The 15393-nt window shown below is 37.1% G+C and overlaps 1 protein-coding gene across 5 annotated transcripts in view; it reads left to right on the top strand.

The window, feature by feature from the left end:
* BACH2 (BTB domain and CNC homolog 2) overlaps positions 1-15393 on the top strand; it is a 357596-nt gene that overhangs the window by 42247 nt on the left and 299956 nt on the right. The window contains exon 2 of one of the 5 annotated variants that reach the window (XM_045057852.1): positions 10537-10588. The exons of the other annotated variants lie outside the window; for them this stretch is intronic. The gene's annotated coding sequence lies outside the window, so the exon portion shown is untranslated. The remainder of the gene's footprint in view (positions 1-10536; positions 10589-15393) is intronic. 5 annotated transcript variants of the gene reach the window in all.

Raw genomic sequence — 15393 nt, 5'->3', positions numbered from 1 at the left:
AATCCTGTCTTGGTGCCTACTTCTCAGTAGACCCAAACTAATGTAAAAAAACATGGTCAGAATTTGTGTATTATTAAGGTAATGCTAGCTGCTGTAAAGATAATCCCTCAAGTCTCAATCATTTAAAACAATAGAAGTTTCTTCCGTATTTGCATAACATTCAAACTGAGTGTTGATGAATGATAGGTGGCATTCCTCCCAGTAGTCCTTCAGGAATCCAGATCACTTCCATTTTGCAGTTTCTTCATTTTCAATGCATGGCTTCCATAGTTCTGTGCTTGTTTGTGTCACATCAAGAGAGAAGGAAAAGGGTGCCTGAGTGACTCAGTTGGTTGAGCTTCCAACTCTTGATTTTGGCTCAGGTCATGATCCCTACCTGAGGGATCATGGGATCAGGGTCATGGGATCGAGTCCTGCTTAGGGCTCTGCACTGAGTCTGCTTAAGATTCTCTCTTTCTCTCTCACTCTCTCTCCCTCTCCCTCTGCCCTTCCCTTGCACATGTGCTTGAGTGCTCTCTCTCTCTCTTAAAAATAAATAATGAATTTTTTTAAAGAAAGAGAAGGAAAGAACATGGAAGATCACACACAGAAGGTTTTTATGCACCAGGCCTGGAAATTAGCATAATCACTTTTGCTCACAGTTCAGTGGTAGAACTCAGTCATATTTCACCACAGCTGGGAAATGTGCCATGACCTACTTGTGTGCCAGCAAGAGGAGGATATAAGCTTGGTAAAATAGCCTCTGTAGGAAATGGGAGGACCAGCTTAGTAGGGGAACCTGGAGGTACTAAATCCTACAATTATGTGATTTTTTCCCCCCTAACAACCTCCACACCGCTTCACAGTGACCTGTGAATGAGCTGAGACAATAGGTTGGGTTAATTCAGAATTTGGAGGTTCTGCTCTTATTTCAAAACTGAATGGTTTTAAAAGAAGAATAGGGCAAGTTTCTATTGGTGAAAGTCTTTTCAAAATTTCCATACATTTTGGATTGATGTGAGAAAGTCCTAGTTACAACATCTGTTACCCCATGGGTTGCTGGCTTTAGGTCCTGCACCTGGACAACCAGCTAGGATTTGCTTCTTCCTTCCTTCATGTTGGACCCTTCTGAAGCTGAGCACTCAGAGAGAATGGCTTATAGAGAAAGGAAGATTATTTTTCAGATCCTGTGAAACTACTGATCCTTCAGATGAACCATTTATCTCATAACTTTCTCCAACATGGATAAATTAACTCTGCTTTTAGCTAGTAACCTTCCCTACCTGCTCTTCTGATAGCGTGCGGTATTTTTTGCAATTTTTGCCTTTGCAAATTATGCTCATCTTGTTTCCTCTGCCTGAAGTTGGCTTTCTACTCCATTCCTCCTTTCTTCTCTTTAATTTTTGACAGTCAAAATCCTGGACCTCCTATACTCTCTGGCTCAGTTCAAATGACACCTCCTCCACTGTTTCTTCACATTTACCACAGCTAAACACCTCTTCTTTCCTTGGCCTCCTTGGGTGTTGGTTTCACCATTCGGGTGTCACTTGGATGCCTTGTATATACTTGTGTGTGAGTCTTTCACCTACTAGATTTAAAACTCATTGATGATGGGACTGTGAATTTCTAGTACCACCTACCCCTAGCACAGTGTCTTGGACAGAGTAAAACTTTAATAAGTGTTGAATGAAAATGAATAAAGTTTGCTGACTGTGGGGGGACAATAGTAGAAAGATAGTAATGTTTAGTTTGGAAAATCAGTCTTATATGGCCACAAATCACATGAGGATTATAAAAGTTAAAAAAAAAAAAAACCCTAAAACCTCAGATAATGTCTTAGAAGGAAGGGAATGATATATAGTGATTTCTTGTAATTCCAATGGAATCATAGGGATATAGTTTATATTATTATGGGGGCTAAACAAGGGATCTGAAGTCTGTGAAGGATATATCCAGTCATCTGATGTTGAAAAAGTCAATTGATTGGGAACCCACTATTTTTATAAACTTGAGTTCTTTTGGAGTGTTAAGGGAGGCAAAGTGAGATTTTGGTTGGCTGTGGGGAGTATATGGTATGTTAATGCTCAGGAGACTTGTTTTGAGTTTACAACATTGCAATACCTCCTCAGTCCTTTTAGAACATATGTAAAAATACTTGTGAGGGGAAAATAATGATTTGACAAGAGACTTCTTGATATAGCTAGAATGTTTCATTGTTACTTTTCTATAAATCCCCTAGCAGACTGATTTTTGTTGTTACTATTTTTTTATTGTTTTTGCTGTTTGTAGTTGTTTATTGTAGGATAAAAATCTGATAGGAAATATTTCTTAAATATAAAGTACATTATAGGATATAGACGGTCTACACAAGATAATACTCCTTTTCTGCTCTAGGTCCTTTTATTTTCTTAAAACCAAACATACTGTCAGTTAAAAGAGGTGGAGAACAATTAATTAAATCTCCCTTCCTCTACTCAGTTTGCAGGGCATTACACCATTGGGTGGTCCAAGGGACTTATACACATCAGATTATGTTATCACTGCTCCCTAGGTTAGTCCATTTCATTTTATTACCATGATTTAACATATCAGTTTTCTTTATATTTAGTGAATATTTTCAAGTAATTTTGAAAAGATCTAAGAAGAGTCACAGTCAGTTATTTTTTCACGAATAAATTATGCTCTGTACTTAATTGAGTCTGTCTGTAGGGAGCATTTATTTCTATTCACCAACCATTTGCCACGCTCAGCACTAGATATCAAGATTATGGTCTATTGATTTGCTTCTCTGTCTGTATATTTCTAAAATGTCTTATCTTTTTGGTTTCATTTCTGGACCTAGAGTTCTTTTACTTAAGGTCTTTTATCTGGCTGTGATTTGCTGCCAAATTACCTACACTTAAATTTTTATAAATGGATATACATATTTTGGAAACCATGTTTTTAAGATAAAAGTAAAGATATATTATTGCATTACTGTACTCAAAAGGTCTTTTGGAATAAGAAGTCTTTGTATATTAAGAGCAACTTGTGCCATGATCACTGTTAAAAAATAGTTTGGCGGTGATGTTTTTATTTATTTCTGTGTACGCATTGTGTTTGACTACAGAGAAGTCCTTTACGATGACCAGGGCTTCTGTGTGGCTGATTTTAGGTCAAATAGGAAATATATGGTGTAACTACTGTGGTGTTTTCTCTTTCCAGTAGACTTGGACTTATCCGTGAGATATATTAAAAATGCTTTGACATCCTTACTTCAGCTCGGGTAGAGAGGAACCCTACAATACATGATGAAGAAAATCTTTTGTTGCAGCCCAGGCCAATTCTTGGTGCTTGATTTCATGAAGAATGTGACACTTTCCACCATGTAATTACAGACTGTTAGACTGGGCAAGGCCTTATACACCTTGAAGTTCAACATCATCCAATACAGATGCCTTGTCTAAGGGATCCTAATTTCTGTGTGGTAAATGAGTCTAATCATCAATTCTCATGGCTAATCTTCAGTTATTTAGATAAAGACAGAACAGTGACTTCTGTAAGTCTTCTTTTTCCAAGCTGGTTATATTCCATTCCCTTCAGTGTAGTGTAGTGTAGTATGGTATAGTATAGTATAGTATAGTTCCTTCATCATCCTTGTCTCCCTTTTCTTCACACTCTCCAGGTTATGAGAAGGTGTCTTAAAATGTAGCGAGCAAAATTCAAAGCTATTCTCCATGAGTAGTTTGACTGGAGCCAAGTATAGTGAGACTTCTATTTCCTTGGCCTTGAGAACAGTACCTTTGTTAATGCAGCCCAAGAGGGCATTTGGGCAGCCCTGTCACACTGTATTGAATCAGGAAGCTGCCAGACGCTATGGACTGACTGTGTGGAACCTTACACTGAATCCTAGTAAACTTTACCAAATTCATTTTAGTACATATTTAACCTTGAGAGAATTTTGGAATCCTGTTTCTGTCATGCCTGTTACTGTGTTTTCGTACCCACATGTCTTCTGGGACTTTGTTTTAATCATTGAAGAAAATGGGCTAATTATAGACCTCTGTCCAGAATGATATCCACTTACTTTTGCTTTAGATAGAATCTAATTGTTGTATCATGTGTGCCTGGGAAAGCTGAATGGTAAAGCCAGAAGAAGGTGTCCTGTCTGTTAGCATTGTCTCCTATACCTTGGTAGACCTAACACTATCGAAGGAAACAAAATGGTTTCCACTGGAGCCTGGTGGGGGCCCGTAGCTGTGAGATGTGGATTACAGACGGGCAGTTGTATGTCTGGGTTTGCCTAGGAGTGTCCCAATTTACTCCTCTGTCCTGGATTAATTGATCATACTCTCGCTCATCAAGTGTCCCATTTAGACAATACAGAATGTATTCACCCTAAAGCCCTGCCTTAGCTGAGTCCTTTTATTAACACATGATATTTTATAACTGCCTCTCTTTGGTTTGGGTCAGAGCCCTTCTCATGTTCCAAGAAATTTTGATTATAGCAGGTGATGTTATAGAGTCTTCATCAAATGTGACTGGAAGGAAGCTGCCTGGCACCAAATTATGCTGATCCCTGTATTCTTAAATAAGGGTCCCTGGCAGTGTGAAAAGCAGTGCCTCACCTTAATTTGGGCTTTTAATACTTGATGTTTGTGTCTGTCCAGGTTGGTACTTCAATTTTGCCACAACATAGTGCTGCTCAGACCATTGTTGAAAGTTTGACGCTAAGCACAAAGTATTTGAACACAGTAGATTCTAAATAGATTATTTTCTTTCTTCCCTCCTTCCTCTTTCTTCCTTCTTCCTGTTCTTCCAAAATCTATGGGCTGTACTTTCTCACCTCTGGAAAAACAGGACAGAGAGTACATCCTGCATCACCACTGTCACCTTCCTGCATCAGAACAGATTTACCACGTGTCCTCATATTGCTCTAAATAACTTCTGGAAATTATAGAACAAAACTAACTTTCCATTAGAATCCCAACAATTGTTATGAAGGCCCCTGCCTGGGAAAGTTTTTCTCACATGCTGTGATATGTATTGCACTGAGGGGAAAGTTGCATCTTCATTAGTTACCCATGACTTAGTCCAGGTGTCACCTTCTAAGTTAGGAAGGGAGAGAGGGCAACCTAGCACAAAATACTCTGGTGACACATTTGGTTTTTAAGGGAGAAAAATTCTGAAACCGAAAGGGTTTTCTTTTTTTATATGACTAGCAAAATAGTGTTGATTAAGACAAGTCAAGCAGGTGCTGGGGATGTGCTAAACTATTTAATGGTTTTCAGAGTACTGAAAGGCTATTTTTAAATGTTTCTATATTATTCTCAGCCAAGCTGCTGGATGAAAAGTACAAAAGGCTAAAAATATTTACAGTTTCAGTAATGTCTGTTTTAAAAGAAACCATCCTGTGTGGTTTTTTTTTTCCATTTGTAGGAAAAGAATATTATGGCTTAGAGAGAAGTGGTCGAAAGCAGTTTGTTCAATGCTTAAGTTTTTAGGAAAAATAGCTGTCAAAAGAGCAGTAAGTTGGGTTATAAATCATCAAGCTTTTAAAAGCCAAATCAAGAATGAGAACAGGTGATCACAATTACTTTTACTATTACTGTCCTGTTACCACTTTTCATACTATGAACTGTAGTTCCAATTGAGAACGGTATTGCTTTTCAAAATTTTTGTATGGATTTAGGAGACAAGGTGCTGGTGTCAGACTGCTTGGGTTTGTATCCCATGTATATTTGATCTTGGATATGTTGCTTAAACTCTCTGTGCCTTAGTGTACTCTTCTGGAAAATAGAGAGTGCCTGTCTCCTAAGATTGTTAAGGTTAAATGAGTTCTGTTCAGAGTAGAACCTAGTGCATGTAACTACTCAGTAAATATTGGCTCTGTCCCTTTTTGACTTTTTAAAATTTTAACTTAGTTTAGTTTTTTAATTGTTGTAAAAAACACATAAAATTGACCCTCTTAACCATTTTTAAGTCTATAGTTCTATGATGGTAGCTATATTTACATTGTTGTGTGACAGTTTATTATTTTTTAAATCTGATTTTCCTTCATAGTCAGTTCCACAGCGCATAACATGAAAATGCACACCATAAGGTAGGAGTTTAGACTGTTCTCTTCGCTGCTGTATCATGAGTGCTGAGAGCCATGCCTGGGGTAGCAAGGGCTCCATTAACGTTTGTTAGATGGATGGATGGATGGATGGGTGGATGGATGGATGGATGGATGGATGGATGGATAAATGGATGGAGAACAGTGAGGCTTCTTTTAACAAAGTAGAGGTGTTTTTGAAAAAGTATTTCTTAAACAAATTACACTTTTTAAAAGTGATCTTAAATATGCATGGAAAATTGACTCTTCATAAAGTAAAGTGATTTTTAAAATAAATGTTTCTTAATTATTTATAAATCCTGATTTTGGCGGGCTCAGCTTTTCTTAAACTGGGAAAAATAGTATACTTAGTATTGACATAGTGAAATGAAAAAGGATATGTTAAATGATTTGTCTAAAATTTGAACAGGATTTACTGTACATTTTCTAGCATTTTTATTCTCTTTCAGATCTGACCACCAGACCTACTTTTTCCTTAGGCATATGTGAGTCATCTTGCTCTTGCTTTCAGAAGTCAAAGATTCAGGTCTAGATCAGTGTTTACCAAAATTGGTGGAACACTACCTTTCCACTGAGAGTAAGCATCACCTTTTTTTTTTTTTCTGGGTCTTTTAAAAGAAGGTCAGCTGAATATTGTCTAGAAATGGCCCAAACTCTGTGGGTGGGGAGAAAGGAAGGAAGAACCTGTCTCTCACTTAAAAACCTACCACGTATGAAATAAATTATAGTCTTGCTCTGTGGAGTTTTCATTTAAATGATCAATTCTGTTGGAAAAATGTAAATTTTTGACAAGGTTTATTTGCTTCCGGATGAAATACTTAGTGTTACTTCTTATTGTTCAACCTTAGATTTTGTTTTTATGACATTAAATATTCCAGTGAACATTCTATTGCATATTTAAGTATTACCATGAGGTCATAGGCACAAAACGTGGCTTACACAGAGGCTCACTTCCTTCTTCCAAGGAATAGGGACCCTGCATTGCCATGAACTTTGCAGTCCTGGGCAGGGGGAAGATGTAGGAAACCGTGTCACCTATCCAGATCTTTATTGGGCCTCATTCCAACACAGTGCCTGGCTGTAACCAAAAGCAAGAGTGCATCTTTCCTTTCAGCTGCTGTTTGGCCAACCCTCACTCTGTTCCCATGGCAGAGAAAATCACCCCATCTTCCAAAAGATGGCATCTTGAGTCATTTCCATGATTATTCTGGCCTGTCACCTGAAAAGTGATGAAGAAAAATGATCTTGCCTAATCACTCTTCCCCATGCCACAAGCAGACTTTACTTCTGAATCAGAGACCATAAATCTTCCGAAAGGTCTCTGTTGCTTCTGAGTTACTAATATTTTTGTATTCCTCTGATAGCAGCAACGTATGTAAAATCTTCCCAATTTTTTGAACTCTCTTTCAACTCCATACCTAAAGAGGAACAAAAAACAAATAAAAGATCAGTTCAATGGTCTGCACTCTGAGGACAGTAATAGTGAAGGAGTCAGCTCACGCTACTCCCCACCTACCCTACCCTGGCTTCCTGTCACACAGAGAACCCAGCCTCCTCCGTGGAGCCTACAGGGTTCTGCTGACCCAGCCCCTGCCATGCTCATCAGCTACTCTAACTAGAGAACAGGCTCTTCCTGGTGCTGCTGCTTCTGCCTAAACTGTTCTCCCCAACATTTTTCATTTTGCTAACACTGGCTCATCCTTCAGTCTTATCTTAATATCACTTTCTCAGAAGCCTTCCCTGATCTCCACCCTTAATGAGCAACCCCTAGTTCATATTTTCCCTTCTCCTTACTCTTCTAGCCCTTATTAGAATTTTAGTTACATACTTATCATTGGGTTTGTTTATTTAATGGTTTTCTGTCCCATTCAACAATAAGCCCCATCAGGATCATGGCTGCTTTGTCTACTCTTTGTAATACCCAGTTAGACCCCTTTGACTGAAGGATAAGGTAGGTGATGATGAATAGAGAGATATCAGGCTGAAAAAGTAGGTGGAGGTATACTTTAGAGGAATGAAACTTTTCTTGAAGTTCAGAAAAGGATGATTTTAATTACCTTAATGCAGTGATTCTAATATTGTTGTCCAGTAGCCCTTAATAAATTAGTACTTGCCTAAATACATTGCATGACTGATGCACTGTAATGGCCCTCTTCAAATGAGAATTAAAAGTTACATACTTTTAAACGATATCCACATTCTTGTTATAATAGAACACAGGTCAATAATTTATTCATGGTCTTTCATTTCATCTTTATCAAAAAGGAAAAATAGTAAAAACATTTTTATAGTAACCTGACACGTGAAACCTTTCACACTTGGAATACCAAAAGCTTGACTCTTAATAGGTATCCTAAACTGACAAATATGCCTTTTATGTATATTTAAAGGAAGCTTTTATAGACTTTTAAGGTTAGCTTCCTTTTGAATACTTCTACATGCTATACCTAATAATTTCAGGGTAAATTTTCATTTTCTTGATCAAATTCTTTTTAACTACCACATTGGTGTTCAAGCAGAAGTAGCCTGCTTTATGGAGTTTCTGTGTTCCTAGAAAGTTAGTTATGAAATATGATTTTATAAACCATGTGTTACAAATTGTGATATACTTGATCATCTTTTACTTAAAATAATCCTTCAGTAAATCCATTTATATCATCTAGTTCATCTTTTACAAATGTGAATTTTAATAAGTACCCATTTTTCTTGACTTGCAGGGTAACCCTGAAAATAGTAAACTAAGTCAATGATTCTTTTTCAATCTGTATTTTTTAAGAGAATATGTGTTATTTTGTTTCAGGTGAACATGTTAATTAATATACTGTGCTGCATCAGCCAGTAGGGAGGGGTGGGGGGAGGCAGAGGAACCTTGACACTAACATAACTGATTTTTTCTTTTGTATGAAAACTTGTTGAAGCCTGTCCTAAAGAATTCTGAGCAGAAATTGAAGGGTGAACCTAAGGTTTTTGGAATACTTGGAAGAAATTGTTTCAGTGGATGACATTAATAGTAAAACTGTGGCGGTATTTAGAGTGGATACTTCATAATAACTTTTAGAAATTGATCATCTCCATTGGCACATTATACATATAAAAGTACAGCAATTCACTCTGCTTTATACCTATTCTGTGAAGATTGTTTAAAGGATAAGACAGAGCACTTGGTAGAGGCAGAGAAAAACAATAAAACTGAAACCCAGAATTTATGTACATTTAAGATTAATTACAACTTAGTGGCTCCTGGTGCTCACCATGCTAGATTGAGTAAAGGATCCTCTGTTCGTTCTGTTCCAACAATAACCACACAGACTCAACCTACCAATTTATCACTCCAATTTAACTTCTGTCACTTCCTTCCCACTTCTCTTCCCTTGATGGCTTCTTTAGCTGTCATCTGTTCCACCTCTTTGTGCCTCGTTATTCTGTCACTGCCAGCTTCCTGTCATGGAATGAGAATCTGGGCCTGGAGGCCCTTGCAACAGATTCCTGGAGAGCAAGACTTCAGAGATTTTTCTCAATTCTATTTCCACCTCCTAAAAAAATTATTTTTTAACTTTTTTAATGTTTATTTATTTTTGAGAGAGAGAGACAGACAGACGACAGACAGCGTGAGTGGGTGAGGGTCAGAGAAAGAGAGGGAGACACAGAATCTGAAGCAGGCTCCAGGCTCTGAGCAGTCGACACAGCCCAACGCGAGGCTCAAACCCACAAACCATGAAATCAGGTCATTACCTGAGCCAAAGTCAGACGCTTAACTGACTGAGACACCCAGGTGCCTCCTAAAAAAATTTTTTTAAGCTCTACACTCAACATAGGGCTTGAACTTACGACGCCAAGATCAAGAGTTGCATGCTTTACTGACTGAAGCTAGCCAGGCGCCCCTAAAAAGATTTTTTTTAATACAAATACTAAAGATTTTTAAAATTTATTTCAAATTCGGATTATTTCTAGTCACCTCATAGCTAGGTCTGAAGTTCATCTGTGTAGGAATGGAGTTAATTAAACAAGCGAATGAAGTAAATGAAGATATGAAGATATACTTTCCTAACTTAAGAGAACAATTACTTCCATCCAGTTCAGAAATGTCCACTTATCTTTAAAAATGAATTCTATTTGGGGTGCCTGGGTGGCTCAGTTGGTTGGGTGTCCAACTCTCGATTTCGGCTCAGGTTGTGGTCTCACGGTTCGTGAGTTTGCGTCCTGCATAAGGCTTCACACTGTGAATGTGGAGCCTGCTTGGAATTTTCTCTCCTTCTCTCTCTGCCCCTCTCCCTCCCTCTCTCTCTCAAAATAAATAAACTTCAAAAAAAACTAAAAATAAAAATGAATTATATTTTAAGGAGGAGTTTGCATAGCTTAAGCAATTGTTTTTGGCAGTTTATTAAAAAATCATTGAAATTCACTGTTAAAGCAAAATGTATACAGTAGTCCCCCCTTATCCATGGTTTTCCTTTCCACAGTTTCAGGTACCTGGAAGCAGATGATCCTCCAGACATACTCTATCATCAGAAGGTCAGTAGGAGCCTGACACTACGTCACAGTGCTTATGTCATTCACCTTACTTCGTCTGCTCACGTAGGCATTTTGTTATCTCACATCCTCACAAGGATGAGTACAGCACAATAGGATATTTTGAGAGAGGTAGAGAGAGACCACATTCACATAACTTTTATTACAGTATATAGTTGTAATTATTCTATTTTATTTTTAGTTCTTGTTGTTAATCTCTTACTGTGCCTAGTTTCTGTATCAGACTTTTTCATTGGTATCTTATATATAGGAAAAGACATAGTATTCAGTACTATCCATGGTTTTAGGCATTCACCGGGGGTCTTGGAACATACCCCTGGAGGCTACTCTATTAGGCATTGTTTTATCCTTCATGGTGTTGCTTGTTTAATTTCAGCAGATTAAGGGAGATTACCTGGAGCTGGAAAGACCTATGAGAGTAGATGAGGGCTCAGAGAAGATAGGAATAGCTTCTGTGGAGGAGTCAAATGCATCAGGTGAACATGGGATGTACCAGACAGTGGTCCCTATAGCACAGGCAGCATTTGTGAGGCACAAGCTAGAGCACATACATGGACATGTTTTTATGTGTGTATGTGTGTGCATGTGTATGTGTGTGTGTGTGGGAAGGGTGACAGTATAAACACATGGAGACCCCAGAAGCCATATACTGGTCTGTCCAAGTAGGCAGCAGCGTCTATCCACAAGAATTTCGGACCAGCCATTATCCAGGGACTCAGGGTCAGGGCTACAGTTCCTGAGAGGAATATGGGAGAAATCACAGCAGTACCACTGCTTGACTTTTTAGACTGTGAGTTTCTGATTCTGGAAAATGGAAGCAATAATATTAATTACCTTATGGGGTTATGTTGTAAGCTAATAGAAAAGTTATATGTGAAGATCTTAGAATAGCATCTGGTGCATAGTAAGTATTTAGAAAATGTTAGCTGTTACTATAGTTACATGAAAGTAATAAAATGGTATTTCTCTTTAAATGTCCTATAACTGATTGAGTCTTCAGTTATTTCAATTCAGTGACATTTTACTACATTATAGGTAAATGATTTCTAGAGGTGTTTTTTTGTTTGTTTATTTTGTTTGTTGGGGGTGGGGCACTGTTGCAGTTGTAAATCTGTTAATGACAAAACTAAGGGGTGTCTGCGTGGCTCAGTCCATTGAACATCCAACTCTGGACTTCGGCTCAGGTTATGATCTTAAGGGTTTATGTGCTGACAGCACAGAGCCTGCTTGGGATTCTCTCTCTCCCCTTCCCTCTGCCCCTCTCTGTTCTCTCTCTGTGTGTCAAAAATAACTTTAAAAACTTTAAAAAAAATTGTGGGCAAGAGGACGCAGTAATTACTGTATAATACTAGGGTAGGTGTAGAAATAAGGGATGAACATCATGTACAGACCACAATACTAGTCAGAAAATGTCTCCAGTGGAAAGATACAGTTTTCTTCTGTTAATGGGACAAAATTTGTATGATCTAGAACCAAAACAGAAACAAAAACAACAGCTCAACTGTCCAAGTGGTTTCTGCCATCTTGATCATTAAACATTTTCTCCAAAGTCTAAACTACAGTTTGTTAAGGTTTCATTGAAAATTACACCAACACAAATTAGTTGAAAAGTCAAATGGAATTATTGACCTCACAAAAATAGTAATTGCCTTCTTAAGAATTGCATAAAATTTAATAACTAATAAGGAATTTTAAGGACAATCTTCATGACTACTTACATTTTTTGAGGCTGCAGAAGTCAAGTAATTTGCCCAAAATCACTGGCTGGAACTCCCAAACTTTTCAGTCAAATTACTTATAAGTTTGATCATTAAATTAATTGAAAATTAACTGTCCTTCACTTAGGTCACTGTTCGAGGACATTTATTACTGAAACAGTACCCCAACCCCAACAAACAAAACAAAATAAAACAAAAGAAACTAGGAGTGTTTCCTAGTCACATTATATAGATAGAATAAGATACACTTTGGTAGATGGATACTTAAATGTTATAGACAATAGCTTGGCCGTTTCTCACATAGACTTATCATACAGTCCAACAATTGCATTTCTAGATATTTCCCCAAATGAGTGGAAAACTTACATCCACACAAAAACCTGCACATGAATGTTTATAGCAACTTTATTCATAATTGCCAAAAACTGGAAGGACACTAAGAGGTGTCCTTCAGTAGATGAATGGATTAAGTTGTGGCACATCCAGACAATGGAATATTATTCAATGAGCTATCAAGACATGGAGGAACCTTAAAATGCATATTGTTAATGAAAGAAGCTAGCCCCAAAAGGCTATATATACTGTATGATTCCAACTACAGGAAAGACAAAACTATAAAGAAAATAAAAAGAACAGCAGTTGTCTTGGGCACGGTGATAGGTGGAACACAGTGGATTTTTAGGGCAGTGGCACCATTCTGTATAATATTATAATAATAATATAATAATATAATAATATAATGGTGGATAGATGGCAGTATGCATTTGTCAGCCTGTGGAACTGTGTAATACAAAGAGTTAACCCTAATGTAAACTGTGCATTTTAGTTAGTAATAATTTGTCAATATTGTTTCATTAATTATAACAAAAGTACCATACTAATGCAATGTTAATAACAGGAGAAACTTACAAGAGGGGTACCTTTCTGCTCAATCTTTCTATGAAGGTAAAACTTCTCTAAAAAAACAAAGTCTACTCATAAAACTACCAAGTAAAGTTTAAAAATAGTTTGTAGTTAGATACAACAGAATCATATCCAAAAGCAAAAAAACAAAAACAAACAAAAAACCCACCAAAAACAAAACACAAAACAAAAAAACCCCTGTGTATAACTTTGGTTAAATAATCTTCCCCTCCCTTGTATCTCTAGTTGTTTTTAAATTTTTTTTTCATTTATCTTACATTTTATCTCATCAACCTGTAGCTAGTAATGGGTGGTTAAAAAAAATAAACAGTGAGTTTGGCAATCTCTGTGGCACACGAACATTTCCAGCCGTGAGGGGCAGGTAGACAGCAGGAGAACTGCCCACCCTGTGAGCAACAAGTTCTCTTCTTCCTGCCCACATCATACCCCCTTTTCCTTTCACCCTAGCTTTAGCTTTAGCTGGGTCCCACCTGGCTTTTGACAGCAGACAGGAACTGAGGGTGAAGGTGGGGCTGGTAACCAATATACTTTTAGCATTGTGCTAAATGCTTTATTTCTGTATATCTTTTAAACCTCACAGCAATTCCCATTTTGCAGATGAAGAAAGAAGATCCCAAGAGGAGAGAAAATCCATAGCCACACAGTCTGACTGCAATCACTAGGTGAACTTGAATGTGTAGGAGTCTCTGTCAACCTGTCCCTGCAACCAGCTGTGGGATAGGTGGGATAGGGAGCCATTTGGAGAGGTGGGTCCCAGTCAGGGTGCCTTTTAAGTGATCGAACAGCAGGACTTGGTTGGTTTTAACTGTGGTCCGTAAAACCACCGCACAGACCAGCAGCTGCCATTGAGAAGTGTCATCTTAGCACTTTTAATCCAGTATTAAGTGATCCATTATTACCACTTTTATTTATAATATATATTATAAATATATATATAATATATAATATATTTAATATAATTTATTTATATTTATAAATATATGTAATATATTTAATATAATTTATTATTATTTTATATATTATATATATATTTGATATATATATCAAATATTTATTTGATATATATATATTATTTGATATTATATATATCAAATATTTGCCTTTGGAAATAACATTATATGATTGTAGTGAGAGCAGATTTAGCTTCTTAATTATGTTTGACTGGAGGCAATACTAACATTTGGTTGTCTTCTGTAGCCTGCAAATGTTTGTGATGCCAAAGATAGGGACTTAGTTCCTGGCAGGGTAAAGCTGATGTGGTAGTCAGTGCTCACTCCAACTAATCCACATAGCAGGTAATCTGCATGCTGACGATTAAGAGTTGATTTTGTATAGACCATGGTTTTGAAAGTCAATTTGCTTTCTTATTTTGTGGTGAATATGTAAGACTTTTCGTACTACATATCCACTTAATTTGTGATTTTTGTAAGGTTCTATTATAGTGGGCAGTGGAGAACGATTACTTTTTCTTGTGTTCTTTTTCTTTAGTGTGTGGGTGTTCTTTTTTTTTAATATAAGAATTTGTAAGGCAGACAGAGGCAGAGTATTTAAAAAATTCTAACTAAATATTATGGATTTAATCCTAGACCAGAACAAAATATTTTCCGAATGTTTGAAAAATTCATTGTTACATAAATTATATTTAAAATTCATATCATTTAAATTAAAATTTTTGGATTCAGTTAGTTTGCCTCCTTGAAGGATAAAACACTCATTGATCAGAGAATTATTTTATAATCTACATTTTTTATGAAGGCAAAGTAAACTTTGAAAGGATTAGTGTGTTTTAAACTTTTTAATATTTGATAAAAATCGTAGTATTAAAAAGCATAGTATTTTTCATTTACTCCAAAATATTTTGAATAAACTTCTTTTTGGCCTAGGGTGTAACTAGTACAAATAGAACTTTTTTTTTTAATGTTTATTTATTTTTGACAGAGAGAGAGAGATAGACAGAGACAGAGCATGAGCGGGGGAGGGGCAGAGAGAGAGGGAGATACAAAATCCGAAGCAGGCTCCAGGCTCTGAGCTGTCAGCACAGAGCCCAACGTGGGGCTTGAACTCACAGACCGTGAGATCATGACCTGAGCCAAAGTCGGACGCTCAACCGACTGAGCCATCCAGGCGCCCCCAAGTAGAACTTTT

The sequence above is a fragment of the Felis catus genome, chromosome B2, assembly GCF_018350175.1.
Source record: "Felis catus isolate Fca126 chromosome B2, F.catus_Fca126_mat1.0, whole genome shotgun sequence".
In the NCBI taxonomy this organism is placed as follows: domain Eukaryota; kingdom Metazoa; phylum Chordata; class Mammalia; order Carnivora; family Felidae; genus Felis; species Felis catus.
This window is presented reverse-complemented; position numbering and strand designations above follow the sequence as displayed.